General features: G+C 35.5%; 1 protein-coding gene across 5 annotated transcripts in view; it reads left to right on the top strand.

The window, feature by feature from the left end:
• Positions 1 to 15,033, top strand: part of LOC106066852 (innexin unc-9-like) — a 181,379-nt gene that overhangs the window by 74,187 nt on the left and 92,159 nt on the right. The window contains exon 1 of one of the 5 annotated variants that reach the window (XM_056013841.1): positions 13,258 to 13,812. The exons of the other annotated variants lie outside the window; for them this stretch is intronic. The gene's annotated coding sequence lies outside the window, so the exon portion shown is untranslated. Of the gene's footprint in view, positions 1 to 13,257; positions 13,813 to 15,033 lie in introns of those variants that run through there. 5 annotated transcript variants of the gene reach the window in all.

Here is a 15,033-nt window from a genome sequence, read left to right on the forward strand (position 1 = left end):
ATGCTAAGTCATTGGTTACCCATGCTAAGTCATTGGTTACCCATGCTAAGTCATTGGTTACCCTGGCTGATTCATGCCAATAGCTTCATTCTCTTATGGCACTTGGGAAAAGAAGTTCTTGTATGACTTCGTCCCAGCATATGGAATTATAACAGCAGGATGACTAGACAGACTCAATGGAAAACATACGATATAGTAATAAAAGCAGACATTTCATAGACATATGATTTATTTCATTCCATTTAACTAATAATAGCAAATTGAATATAATAGACTAAATGCTACTAATAGAAGACAGACTACATAAAACACTAGCAGATCCAGAGCTTTGGAGTGGGGGGGGGACGATTTTTTTCCAAACCCTAACCCTAACGCCCAGTAAACCCTAACCCTACAAAATGTAAATTAATAACAGTATGTTATCTGTAAACAGACTCTACTCAAACAATAGCGGAGTAGTTTCTCTCACTCAAACGTTTACGCTTTTACCACTTCGTGGAACTATTTTGTTCTAAGCCGACGTGCTATTTTGAAGATAAGATTTATGCTGTTCATTGTTCCATGTCTTTGATCTTTCTTAAACCTATTGTTAACATTTTTTTTTATTTATTTACCTTTCATTCTTTGCTATGAGGAGGAGTTTAAAAAAAAGGTTTCTGGCATGTTTCACCAACAACCAATGGATCAGATGAACAAAGTCAGAAGTGGGTTTGATCTCGATAGCTGTACATTTATTGAGAAAGAATGTATTGGCTCGATCATATGCAATATTCGTTTTCCAGCAAAAGTCAAAACGATTTTTTTTCTCATTGTTTTGTTTACCTCTAAAGGCCTTTTTTTGAGAGACCGACCTAGATAACTTCAAAGACTGGAACTCTTCTAATGGTGAAGTTAATATGTTTTGTTTTTAATTTGTGTTTGATCACAAAGAAATAGATCTATAACATGACTGCTGAACCTCAGTATCTAACCAATAAAAAAAAAGGATATCTGCTGGTCATATCTTTCCTACCCTCGTCTGTTATCCAAATAGTTCTAGAGTATGTTGTTTTTATTTCATGTTCAGAACCGTTTAATATTCATGCCAAGGTTTACATTTTTTTAAAATTACAAATCATATATCAACTCACTCTGTGTGTAAGGTAAAACGTTTGTACACGCCCACATCCAATGTCGGATCAAGCTGAAATTTTGCACAATTATTTGTTTTACGTGTCAACACAAGAATAAAATAAACAAGGTTACAAAGATAGTTTGTGTGGAAACATAAACTTAATCTCGGCCCCTGAAGTGTCCACCCAGGCAAGTAAAAAGGCAGGTTTCAATATTTTCAGAAAGAATATCAGAATGAAATTATATCAAAGGCAATGACAGAGAAGAATGGAGAAAGAAGGTTGACAGATCTTGTGTGGTGCCCCAACAGTCCAGCAGACCAAGAAATAGGTGAAAGGGAAGTTAGATGTGAACCTGGCGTCAATCTCTTATTCAAAGCCTCAAGAAAAAAAAATTCCGTAAAGGAAAAAAAAACCGTGAATAAAAATTCCTTTAGTTAAGTGTCCCATGGTTTCTGGTCTAGTTATGTTTCTAGAACATTGGAAGTCTAGTTATGTTTCTAGAACATTGGAAGTCTAGTTATGTTTCTAGAACATTGGAAGTCTAGTTATGTTTCTAGACATAAGGTGACAATAATGTTACATAAAGTGACAAAAACTGACATAAGGTGACAATAATGTTACATAAAGTGACAAAAACTGACATAAGGTGACAATAATGTTACATAAAGTGACAAAAACTGACATAAGGTGACAATAATGTTACATAAAGTGACAAAAACTGACATAAGGTGACAATAATGTTACATAAAGTGACCAAACGCTGACTTAAAAGTAACAATAAGGTGACATAAAGTGACAATAAGTTCACGAAACTGGCTGCTGAAGAAATGTCGTAACATCGACTGATCTTGCAATAGTTTATTAAATCTCACGATGCTTTAATTATTTATTTCAAAGTGTTTTAATCTAGACATCCATTGTACGATCCCTTGCTGTCCTGAGTGACTTAAATATCAAACTTTTTGTGATTATATCACCGATTTTACATTTCCTATAGTGTCAGACACTTTCTCACATAAAATAAAGTTGTCTTTAGTGACACATTCAAACCAGTGACTAAAATTTAAAATGATGAATCAAGTAATTGTGTGCGCAAGCGTGTGTGTGTGTGTTTTGTTGGAAAATTTAAACATTTGTACTCAGCAGACATTATGTCTGGTGGCCAGATTTTTTAGTATTCCAGTGCCAATATTTTCAAAATCTTGCCAGATTTATTTTAAAGCTGTGACTTGTGGGAATAGAATATTTAATAAAAGAGACTAAAAAAAACTGGCCTTTTAAAATTTAGATTTGGTGTCGTACTGACACGAAACAATAAATTCACTGGAGTACATTGTATCTTGAAAGCTGCATTTTAACCCATTGACAACTGAGGGGATGAGACATTGTAAATAAGATCATTGTAAATAAGAGAATGTTAAAAAGTAAGAATATGGCTGGCATGCAATATTGGGCGCTTAGTGATACTTCCATGTTTATCTAAGAAATAATAAATAGTTATAAGTTAATCAAGATAGTACTGGCTATACATTTTATATCAGACATTGAAATGTTTCGCACTACGCACAGGCTTCATATTCAGCTGTATATCAAAGTGACCTAAGTCAGTGGATTTCTTGAAGTAGAAAGGAGTTAATTAGTCATCGTTGGGGAAAGCAGATGACCAAATTAGATTCACAAAGAGAGAAAGAAAAACAATTAAAAGAAATATCCGTTGGTCATTACACACTAGTGGACAAAAACATTTATCCAACACTAATCCTAACCTTAATCAATCAAAAGTCTGTCTGTCTGTCTGTTTGTCAGTCTATCTGTCCGTCTGTTGTCTATCTATCTATCTATCTATCTATCTATCTATCTATCTATCTATCTATCTATCTATCTATCTATCTATCCAGTTATCTATCTATCTATCTATCGATCGATCTATCGATCTATCGATCTATCGATCTATCGATCTATCGATCTATCTATCTATCTATCTATCTATCTATCTATCTATCTATCTATCTATCTATCTATCTATCTATCTATCTATCTATCTATCTTTGTCATGTCTAGTGTTTATATTTACTAGTTCTCCTCAACAGATAGAATACAAAGTTTCAATCACTACTGTAGTTTAAAAGGCAGCTTGTTGCCACTATTTAAAATGTGTAAAACTAAACTGAAGCTGTTGATGTACTGAACTGTCAGAATGGGTGAATGTCAGTCTCAAGGTCCACTCTTTGGGTCAGTGCTAGATTCATTAATACAAGTTCCTGGCTTGTTAGAGACAAGGGCTGACAATCCCAGCCCCCTCTCCATCTATCACTACATGCCTGAGTTCTTCAAACTACACATAGATCTCACTTTTATTACATCCCCTTGACAACATGGGCTTTTATTGGCCAGTGGACAGCGGTCAGATATCGCGATGGTCAAAGGTCAAATGGTTCAATTATCTTTCTATAGCTATCAATTCTTCCATTTTAGCCAAGATTTTTTAGGGTTGCCATAGCGTCTTTTTACTGCATTGTACATTGGTATGCACGTACGTTTTTAGACATAATATAAAGACATTTACTGGTAAATACAGTATTGAAGTTTTAGTTCCAAAACAAGTTTGTATGGTAGTGACATCTCTAGGTGGATGCGATGGTACTTTATATATATATATCTGTGTTCGGTAGTTCTGCACAAATGCAATCGTAATTATTATTATTATTATTATATTTGTTTTCTTTAAACTTTCAATAATTTGCATATGTTCATTATACATTTAACAAAAATCTTAACATCCTGAGGTCTGATTGGTAAAAATGTATAGTCTAAATATGAATCTAATTTTCGTATTGACGTCAATAACAAGGACGCTCGTGGATGCAATTTTTGATTAGATATACCCGGCTAACGATAACAAAAGAGCACATCAAAATGCAGTGGCGTAGCTATGGTGGGGGGATGAGGGGAGGGGAGAATTTGAAAATCCCCCCTTTCTTCCACTACAGGGGGGGCCCTTAAATTAGTGTTGGAGGGGTTTGTTTAACATTAAATATTAAATATTACGTCATCATCTCATTTCATGACGTCGAATGTCAAAATGCAGAGGCCCCTAATGAGATCAAGCCCCCTCCTAATGGCCACTGTCAAAGTGTTCATAAAACAGTGAAACATATGGACAACTTTTCCACAGCCGCAGGTTGGCTCAGAAAACAACGAAATTTGCGCGATAATAAAATATTAGCTGAAGTGTATTTCTTGTTGGATGTTTGCGCACATTTGAACAGAGAATTACTTTACAGAATAAGGAACAAGAAACCGATAGACTAGAACTCTAAACTGTGGAATTTATTGAACTAAGAAATGGCCTACACAATCTTTGTTTGAGAGTCTCTGTACTCCCAGCGGAGAAAGTGCAATCAAAATGGTAATAATTTGTGTCTTGGGACAGAAGCAATAAGTTTGGACTTTGTGGGCACAAACTGTGAGAGATTGGAGGGTTCTCACGTTGCATCAATTTACATTGAAACCAAGGTTCTTACAATAACGAAGAAATGCTTTTAAGTGGGGCAAAGAAGGTGAAACTAGAAAATGAAGAAAACTCTGAAAGACAATGGATTTGTCAGTGTGGGACGTGATCAAACTGAATATTCTTAGAGACGTTAATATCTGAATTCTTTTCTAAATCTTTGAACCAAAATAATAATAATAATAATTATAAATAAATTCTCGTTGTCTGTCAGAGGGCGGTACTGCTGCAGGCCTGCCACATCACCAGAAAATTCTTCAGTGCAAACTGATAAAGAGACTACATGGAATTTTGTTTCTCTTTAAAGAAACTCGACCCTGGGAGCGCCAGAGAATGAATACTCGTTCGTTTCTAACATAATAATTATAATAATAGTAATAATAATAGTAGTAATGATAATAAATAATTCATTGTAAAAAAAAAGATGTTTAAAAACATATTAGTTTTAAAACATTTATTTTAAGTAAACTACACAACATGTATTGTACAAGCTTTGAGAGCTGTAAGACTAGAGATTTGAACCCTAGCTAATGAGGTTCACTGCTACGGTGCTGTAGATAAAGCAAACAGCAAGGGATCCAGTCATGGATCAAATATTATAATACTAAAAGTAGAATGTCTATCAATTGTGAAATATTGGCGAATATTATCCAGGTCAGGAACTTGGGCAAATCATCACAGATGGGGAACTTATGACAACGTATATCTGATGAAGAACCCAGGAAAATAGTTTCCAAAAGGGAAACTAGGCAAATATGTCTCGGAGAATCAAACGCGAGAAACACAGGTTTATATATAGAGTCTATGACTAAATTGAAGTCAAAGTTTCATGAGTGGTGAAGTTCATGTAAAAAGATGAAAAAAAATAATATTTTGACTTAAACTAGCATCTTTGATAACTGAATGAGCAAATATATCAGTTCATGTAAGATAAAATATAATATTCTTGTACAAAATTATCTAAGATTGAAAGGCTACGTAAAGGTGTTAAATTTTAATAATTTATAATAATACAATAAAAACAAGGTTACAAAGACAGTTTGTCTTGAAACACAAACTCAAGATCGGCCCCCGAAGTGGTTCACCCAGGCAAAGCCAATGACAGAGAAGAATGGAGAAAGAAGCTTGTTTAGTACCCCAAAGTCCAGCAGATAGGTGAAAGTGAAGGTGAAGCTTGGTGAAAACATGACCTGATTTCATAAAATGATTAATTGATCTAATTGTTTCGCCAAGGGTCAATCTCTTATTCAAAGCGTCAAAAAAAAAAATTCTGTAAAATAATTTTTTTTCCCTTAGCTAAGTGTTCTCTACTGCTGCTCTGCATTGCTTTTTTTAAAGAAATAGTATGCACTATGCCTATAAGTGGAACCTTATTTAAAACAACAATTAATAAGTAGTTTGGTTTATATTATCGCGTGAACTGCAGTGCGAGGCTCGGAATAAGAGATTGACCCTTTACAGAACTATTAGATCAATTAGATAATCATTATAATGCATCAGTTAGGCCAGGTTTACATCGAACTTATCTTTCACTTTCACCTATCCTTTGGTCTGCTGGACCACTGGGCCACCACACAAGATCTGTCAACCTTCTTTCTCCATTCTTCTCTGTCATTAGCCTTTGATATAATTTCATTCTGATATTGAAACCTGCCTTTTTACCTGCCTGGGTGAATCACTTCGGGAGCCGATTTTGAGTTTGTTTTTTCACGCAAACTGTCTTTGTGACCTTGTTTATTTCTACAATCTTTTTAGCTTTTTATGAATGTTTGTCTCAAAAAGCTGCCAAAATGGTGGGGTATGCCAATAATTTTACCAGCAGCATTTAGAATTCTATGAATGTTTTTTTCCATTTTAATGTTCAGATTGTATTAATGTCCTAATATCAAATATTGTAATACTTATTTTAATTATCAATTACGTTCTGTGAACTGAGATACACCGTCGTAGTCTGGCATGGAGGCGGCACAAATTTAATTGCACTGACCCTAACCTTTTCAACTCGTGTTTTAATTTCCCCTTTAGAATTGCATTATTAATAATGTCAATTTACAAACCAATGCAGGCTCGCAAGTTTATACAGTAACACACATTTAGACAGAGGCAGACTCATTTACACACTCACACAATTTACAATGTACACAGACACACAGACCAACACGATCACACAAACACACAGACAGATTTCGGCTCTAAAGTTTCTTTAATTATAATCTGCTGTGCTGCTGTAATTCTCTCTGGACTCAAGTTGATAATGAACCATCTGTGGAAAAGTTTTCTAGTGTAATTCAACAAGTGAGGTCGCTTCATGTCTAGGATCAGCGGTTCTTACATTTTTTCTAACTGTCACACAAAAACATTTGTCTGAGCATACCTGAAGATTATTTCAGATCGTTTATATTTTAATAGATTTGTTTTCTTGTTTACATTTATAGACCATAATATCATTTTTATACTTTTTCAATTTCCAATAACCGTCAACTTTCTGAGTGCCCTCTTCACCAACTTGAACCCCCCCCCACACACACACACTCTTCTCATTTTGAGAATCCCTGGATTAGAACACCACTGTAAATTGAGAGGGGGCGGGGTAGTGATAGAGGGAGGGTGTAAGGCGGTACAGAGCGCGGGGACGGGGGGTCTTCTGGTGGGCAACTTAAAAGTTCTTTTTCGGAGAGCTCGTCATGGGGGCAAAAAGAAAGCATTTCTGTCAAATGGATTAATGAAGACGGCGCCCCTGCGGCCCCACGGCAGCCTGAGATTGGTTGGTAGTGAGTACATCAAGAGATGAAAGACTCTCATAATGTAATTACTTGGTACTATGCCGTGACTTCACAGATGAAGCTGTAAGACGTGGCTGCTTTAAGTCAATAGTTTTCATCAGAAACTCGTCCAGCAGCTTTGATTTAACTTTGTATACACACACAGGCATGCACACATATGATGACTTACAAATCAACACGTTTACTAATGAAAGGTCTAATGAATCAAGCTAATTATTAGATGTCTGTATATTTGTACGTCATTTACAGAAGTCAACAACGTAAGCCCGTTCTTAATGAAAGGCGGCGTCCTTAGATCTATGCGAGGGTGCTAGAATGTGCTAGAAGCCTTAAACTCACAATGTGGGCTTCACCAAGATCTAGAAAACGTATGCAGCTTTGGTTTTGCTAGGTTCAGTTTACCGTCAAAACCAATTTGGAATAAACAGAATCCTTTTTAAAAAATAATCTCTGAATTTCCTTATTCGAACAAAGTCGGGAATTTTGGCTAGCGTTAAGTATTGCAAGTGTTTCTGTTGGCTACATTGCTTAAAACTTGAATCACACTCTATACATTTGTTGGCTACATTGCTTAAAACTTGAATCACACTCTATACATTTGTTGGCTACATTGCTTAAAACTTGAATCACACTCTATACATTTGTTGGCTACATTGCTTAAAACTTGAATCACACTCTATACATTTGTTGGCTACATTGCTTAAAACTTGAATCACACTCTATACATTTGTTGGCTACATTGCTTAAAACTTGAATCACACTCTATACATTTGTTGGCTACATTGCTTAAAACTTTAACCACACTCTATACATTTGTTGGCTACATTGCTTAAAACTTGAATCACACTCTATACATTTGTTGGCTACATTGCTTAAAACTTGAATCACACTCTATACATTTGTTGGCTACATTGCTTAAAACTTTAACCACACTCTATACATTTGTTGGCTACATTGCTTAAAACTTGAATCACACTCTATACATTTGTTGGCTACATTGCTTAAAACTTGAATCACACTCTATACATTTGTTGGCTACATTGCTTAAAACTTGAATCACACTCTATACATTTGTTGGCTACATTGCTTAAAACTTTAACCACACTCTATAAATTTGTATCTTACATAAGATGTTTCTTAATTTTGCCCTTTTTCTCTCTCTATTTTTTTTAATTAGTATTTCTCGTTCATATAAATCTCTGCAATTATTCTTGTCTAATTTCACTAATAAATTCAGGTAATTCTAGAATAAAATTATTTTAACTGAAGGTTTAAATATTGACATATACATAAACATTGAGACCTTTTTTACTAATAGTTTGTGTGTGTGTATAATTCCCTTTTACTGCCTTCTAGTATTTTAGGCAAAGGGATGCCGTGTGCTTTTTAGATTGCTAGGAACATTGAACTAGTTTAATGATTTCTAGTTTTCATGGAATTTGTTTTCGAAGAAATTTTTTAAAACTAGATTCTCAATAATTGAAATGCACGTGGAAAATTATCTAGTCGTGCTAACGATTTAAAATATGTTAAAACTTTCTGCTACGTAAGGATAGTTCACAGTTAAACTGAATTCTCAAATGACGCTAAATGTTCTTTTTGAGATTCGCTCCTAAAGGTCTTAGTAAAACATCCAATCAGATCGACTCCTTTCTCGAACTAACACTATCGTCCCATAGTTTGAAGTGTCTTCCTTTGATTGGGATTGTAACTTACCTTGATACTGAATGCGTCTTTTTTAAAAGTTGGAAACATTGAATTCATTATGAATATTCTAGAAGTCCACACCATCAACCAGATTTTTGTTTGTTATGTGTTCGTTCAGTTGTATAATGGACAGGTTTTAAATTCTAGAAATAAGATTGACCAACATTGTGCAGTTCATAGAGAAACATTCGTTTGAGTTGAAAATAATCTTTCATCTCCAAAAAATTGGAATCCATCTCTATATATATATATATATATAAGACTTCATGGCTCAAGAGTTTGTACGAGAAGTAAGAAGAAGTAAAGGAAAGATCACTCTCTTATTTCTGCGAATAGTCACCCCAAGAAAAACAAGAGGGGGGGAGAACAAGTATTCATTGGTCACTACGGATGGCTGCCTGGTCGTGCGGTTTGAACGCTGGACTGTCGTTTGGATTTATCCAACCCTGCCCGCTCCCATCTCCCTCGTATTTCAACTCTGAAGGAACATCCGAAACATGAAAAACATTTTACAAACACTAAATAGCAGGGCCGGACATAACCATTGTAGGGCCCTATGCGAAACGAATTTCGCTGGGCCAAGTTTTGGTAGGGAAGCGGATAATAAGTGAAATTTAAGAGTTTGAATTAGTAAATTTTATTCTTTCTTCACTACGTACAGAATTACTTTACGAGATCACGCTCAATTGCAAGAATTACCAAATGTTTCAATCTATCGTTGAGAATTGTTGACCTCAATTAATTCTTCATTAGTTTGAGGCGGAAGAAGCTTCTTTCACCAGATTACACAATTACGGCTAATGCATAATGCCGTTTTTATTTATCACGCGTAGGATTGGCGTTTTCCATATTGAATGACACCCCAAAATGACAATTTTTGTCTATATATTTCCGTATATTTTAAGGACTTTTTCCATTTATTTTGCCATTTCGGAAGATTTTACAGGAGCTCCTGGTAAATCAAAAAGAGGGCGCGAAAAATCAGTTTTAAGTTATAAAATGGTTTAACTTAATAATTTATACACCTTGAATTAGCGCGGGTCCTATGAAAGTGCGGGGCCCAGTGTGACCTAACGTGTAGATGACATAGAGAAAGAAGGGAAGAACTAACGTGTAGATGACATAGAGAAAGAAAGGAAGACCTAACGTGTAGATGAAATAGAGAAAGAAAAGAAGACCTAACGTGTTGATGACTTAGAGAAAGAAAAGAAGACCTAACGTGTAGATGAAAGCTATCGAAAAGATGAAACACTAGAGAACGCAACGAACCTGTCGGGACCGCCCTAAAGCTTTGTACTAAGTATAGACTCAAACTTTCCCATACAAATCATTAAGACCAATCCATTTGTAGATGTGTTAGTCAAGTAATAAGTAAATCTATTTTTACGTTGTTCAGAAACTGTAAACAAAAAGGATACATACATTTACTAATGCAATCATGCAGTTAGGTACTAATGCAAGGCTCTAATGTAATGATCTAGATTCAATCTTATCCGCCAGACGTTTGGCTAAAAAATGCTCATCTTTTATTCCGGGTCTCAGGTAATCTTCCTATGATCGTGATGTGTTCAGGTGTTTAGATACAATGTGTTCAGGTGTTCAGATATGTTGCTTGTTGTCCTATTGTCAGACGTCACACTTTGGCCAGACGTTATAATAATTACTAACGGAAATCAATCACATGTTATTTCAATCTTTACTCTGAATTCAAAATAATATTTAGCTTTATTTGTTATGTTTAACTATCTAACAAATCATAACAAATAACATCTGGCTAATGGAGTTCGCACTTCCTTTTAATTTTACCTTTTGCAAGAAGGTTACCGTCAAATGTGTTTAAAGTAACAAGATTTAGAAGTTTTTAAAGACTTTGTTCTTCTTGTTGTTCCTGTTGTTAGTGTTTTGGGGCCAGAGAAGAAGCTCTCTAAAAAGATCTGTATAAGTAAGCTTTGAAGGACAAATCTCTGGTTACTAAACCTCAGACAAATCTCTGGTTACTAAACCTCAGACAAATCTTTGGTTACTAAACCTCAGACAAATCTTTGGTTACTAAACCTCTGACAAATCTCTGGTTACTAAACCTCAGACAAATCTTTGGTTACTAAACCTCAGACAAATCTTTGGTTACTAAACCTCTGATAAATCTCTGGTTACTAAACCTCTGACAAATCTCTGGTTACTAAACCTCTGACAAATCTCTGGTTACTAAACCTCTGATAAATCTCTGGTTACTAAACCTCTGACAAATCTTTGGTTACTAAACCTCTGATAAATCTCTGGTTACTAAACCTCTGACAAATCTCTGGTTACTAAACCTCTGACAAATCTCTGGTTACTAAACCTCTGATAAATCTCTGGTTACTAAACCTCTGACAAATCTTTAGTTACTAATCTCTGGTTGAAAGCTCTGAATCACAAATCTCTGGTTAAGAAAGCTCTGAATCACAAATCTCTGGTTAAGAAACTCTGAATGACAAATCTCTGGTTAAGAAAGCTCTGAATGACAAATCTCTGGTTGAAAGCTCTGAATGACAAATCTCTGGTTGAAAGCTCTGAATGACAAATCTCTGGTTAAGAAAGCTCTGAATGACAAATCTCTGGTTAAGAAAGCTCTGAATGTCAAATCTCTGGTTAAGAAAGCTCTGAATCACAAATCTCTGATTAAAGAAACTCTGAATGACAAATCTCTGGTTTAGAAAGCTCTGAGTAAACTATATTTCGAACTAATAAACGGCTCTAAAATCGACTGATCCATTATATAATATTTAACGTACGACCAATTTCGATGTTATATTCTACAGTGCCACTACTGTCATCAAACAGAAAACATCACACTCTTTTCAAGCACTATCGTTACAATACCATACATGAAGTTACACAAAGGTACATACAATCACATACAATCACATACAATGACGCGAAATCACTCTAACTTTAAAGACAGAGGAGATTGATATTATTTGTTTGTAGTGGACAAAGTGTTGCTTTAAAAGAATGGAATTTATTTATTTATTTATATTTTTTATTTTGCGGAGTTAACTTAGGACGTGACTGATTGTCTTGTCACTATGAGTAATACATATACAAATAAGGGGAAGAACGGAGCTCTTTAATCTAGAAAATTATATCAATTCACTGTTACGTAAAATGAATCTTAATTCGATCAGTTTCGACACAGAAGAGAATTCGTACTTTAAAACAGCCTCCCATTTTCTGATTCTCTATCTCCATGGCTGCAACACTCTGCTGATAAAACAAGACAAGCTTATTGAGATTATGTTTACGTACATTTCTGTAGACTTGAAAGTTTTCCCAAGTATTTATGAAAGGTGCGCTCTAGAAAGTTGTGTCCCAGGAATCTCACTGGATCGTGTACCGGCCACCGCTGCATGGAAACCAATATTCTAGAAAGTTTTGTGACGAATCCTTTCGACGTTTTCTTCTTCCATGTTCTCCTCGCTTGGCTTATCAGAGAAGAAGATGGTATCAATATTGTTTTATTGCAGCATGCCTGCTGATGGTCGGAGAATAAGATTCATCATTTATTTGTTTACACAATTATGTGTTTGTGTGTGTGTGTGAGAGAGAGAGAGAGAGAGAGAGTGTGTGATGAAAAAGCGTGTTTGTGCCGTATGCCTGTTTGTGGGCGTGTGAATGTTTGTGTGCGTGCCTTCGACAATAAAAGATGTTTCTAATAAAATATTGAGTCAGATGTAGAATCCTCCTCCCGCCCGTTCCCCCCTCTATTCCCACGTAGCTGCACCAGGTCTACGCCTACCCTTCCAATAGCGGCGTCCAACCCTCTATAGTTGCAGGGGCGGAGGCGGAAGCCAGACATGCAATGTGCTGTGACGTACTGGGGGGTGGGGCGCCGTATGGTAGCAGGTATGATGAAAACATAACTCCGTCTTGACACTTTATTAATTCCACTTCTCCGTTCTCTCCCCTTGTCTTTTCACCCTCTCCCTCTTTCCCCTTTTACTCTTCCCTTCCCCCCACTTCCAGGACAAGACGATGGATCAGCCGTGCTCTGATACTGGGCCTCAGCACGTGCTATTCCATCCACGCGACCTAAACGCTCAACATCGAAATTTTTTTTCTCCCTTCTCTTCTCTCTTTCTCTCTCTCTCTCTGTCTCTCTCTGAGGGTAGCATACCTGAAGCCATTCCCTCCCACAATTTGATTCACTCAGCGAAGACGACCTAAGACGCACACTCACACATCGATACAGGATGGGTATAAAATGTTAAAGCGTCTATGAGACATGGAGCCGACCTATGTGACCACCAGCAGATCTCACTACACATAGGTCTTTCGGAAAAGTGATTGAGCTGTTCTAGAATTGAGACATACCAGCGACTTTACCAAACAGCACAGATAATCCGTCTTTCATTTTGTTTGTAGAGGAAACTAAGCACCAATGTTTGTGACTGAATCACTCGCACCTAGTCCTGGAGAATGTGAATATTTAAAGCTGCTATAATAATCGAAGTCTGGAACTTTCGAGAGGATTTTAGTTTCGCTGAGTGTAAAGTGTGTGATACTTCACTTTATCTATGAGTGATTTCAATGTGATATTCTGATGTGTGTTTCAGTAGTTGAGATTTAATAAAATAGTGGGATAGATTTATTGTGATATAACACTGTGATTTCGTTAGCAATCGGCATATACATATGGTTCATCAACTTACTTGTGGTAAGTTTTAGCAATGTGCATATGTAGAGTTAGCTTGTCTGCTGAAGGTAAATATCAAATAAGAAAACAGACTTTGGATTATCGCCACTATTTTATAGTAGATTGAGATGACTCGATCTTTTAACGAGCTTTAAATGTTTCTTTTTTTTTTTACAGTCTAGTAATAATAATAGTAATAATAATAATACCTCACCTTCACCTATCATTTAGTCTATTAGACCGTTGGGGCACTAGACAAGATCTGTTGACCGTCTTTCTCCATTCGTTTCTGTTTTTTTGCCTTGACTAGAATCCCATTCAATGACAGGCCCGTCCAGTCTTTTATGTTGTCTTCCCATCGCTTTCTCTGTCTGACTTTTCTTTTTTTTTTCCTGGTGCTGTTCCCTTAACGAGGGTCTTTGCGAGCCCTGAGAACATTGCGATATGGCCATAGAGTTTGCGTTTTTTTATAGTAGTTAGCAGTCAACGTGAGGCCCATTTGCTGTACTAGTCCTGTCTCAATCTCTTTGTGATGCGGTCTTTGTATAATATACCTAGGATCTTTCTCTAGCATTGATAATAATAATAATAATAATAATAACCAGAAAATTCCTCAGTGGACACTGATAAAGGGACTACAATGAATTTTGTTTCTTTTGAAAGAAAAACGACCCTGGCAGTGCCAGAGAATGAATACGCGTTCGTTTCTAGCATAAGAATAATAATAATAACAACAAACAATATATTTCCAAAAAAATTAAATATCTAATTTTGTTTCATACATAAAAGAAAATGTAGATCTACATCACAGACCTGCATATATTATATCTAGATTCGACATGGAGATCATTTAAAACTACGAAAAAATTTGAAAAATTTTGAGAAAGCTGAAACAAGGCGTTGTTTGGTAAAGTATTATAAGAAGTAAAGATTGTTGTTGTTTTATTTTAAATAATCTATGTAACATATAATTTAATGTTTACATCGAACATCGAAAATAGGAGCAGTTTCGCCTCAGAATTATTATTTTGCAATTTTTAGACACATAATTAAAAAAGATTTAGGTAATTAATCTATTTAAATGTACATACGATGATTAAAATCAACAGACGTGAAATATTTCGATCTAGTATTTTCAAAACATTATCTCAATGGAAGCTAACAGGAAATGGCCTTTTTTTTATATATTTGCGTGTATATATAATTCTGTAATTAATAGCCCATTCTAATTAAAGTCCGAGA

Source organism: Biomphalaria glabrata, chromosome 16 (genome assembly GCF_947242115.1).
Source record: "Biomphalaria glabrata chromosome 16, xgBioGlab47.1, whole genome shotgun sequence".
Classification (NCBI taxonomy): Eukaryota; Metazoa; Mollusca; class Gastropoda; family Planorbidae; genus Biomphalaria; species Biomphalaria glabrata.